This window comes from Penaeus monodon, chromosome 29 (assembly GCF_015228065.2).
Source record: "Penaeus monodon isolate SGIC_2016 chromosome 29, NSTDA_Pmon_1, whole genome shotgun sequence".
In the NCBI taxonomy this organism is placed as follows: Eukaryota; Metazoa; Arthropoda; class Malacostraca; order Decapoda; family Penaeidae; genus Penaeus; species Penaeus monodon.
The window spans coordinates 12,628,937-12,629,151 of NC_051414.1; positions in this window are offsets into that span (position 1 = coordinate 12,628,937).

Genomic DNA, 215 nt, shown 5'->3' on the forward strand with positions numbered 1-215 from the left:
TTTTTTACCCTTCTACATTTTACCTAATTTTACTCATGTCACTCCTTACCCTGACCCTTTTTATCCATGTTATCTTATGGGTCTTGGCTTAGCTATTAGCACTCTTATAAGAGATTTTTTTATGACATCTTTTACAATAAAAATAAGCCCTTCTAGCTTCAATTTATTTACATTCTCAGCTTGTCTGGCATTTGTCGTTTTGAGCTTGAAAGCCA